This window comes from Octopus bimaculoides, chromosome 28 (genome assembly GCF_001194135.2).
Source record: "Octopus bimaculoides isolate UCB-OBI-ISO-001 chromosome 28, ASM119413v2, whole genome shotgun sequence".
Lineage (NCBI taxonomy): Eukaryota > Metazoa > Mollusca > Cephalopoda > Octopoda > Octopodidae > Octopus > Octopus bimaculoides.
Window position 1 is genome coordinate 6,661,858 of NC_069008.1, and position 353 is coordinate 6,662,210.

Below are 353 nucleotides of genomic sequence, written 5' to 3' on the forward strand. Positions count from 1 at the left end.
ATTACATTTTCCAAATTGTACAATTATTTCTACTGGGACAAATCTGGTCGTTACACCGGTCTCCTGTGAAGATAGAGCATGCGTAGCAATGTAAATACGTGACAACACATAAATATAAACATAAGATATATATATATATATATATATAGATATATATATATATATATATATCTTGCCATATATATATATATACGGGGGAAAGATGTCGTCTTCCTCATTAAACACATACGTTGATAAATTGAATATTACATTTGATTGTAAACAAGGAGCTGTACGTAATGTCAGATTTAACTGTAAGTTACCGCCGTTCTCTTTTGTAACTGTGGACACGGGTTCATTTCCCACCTCCATAT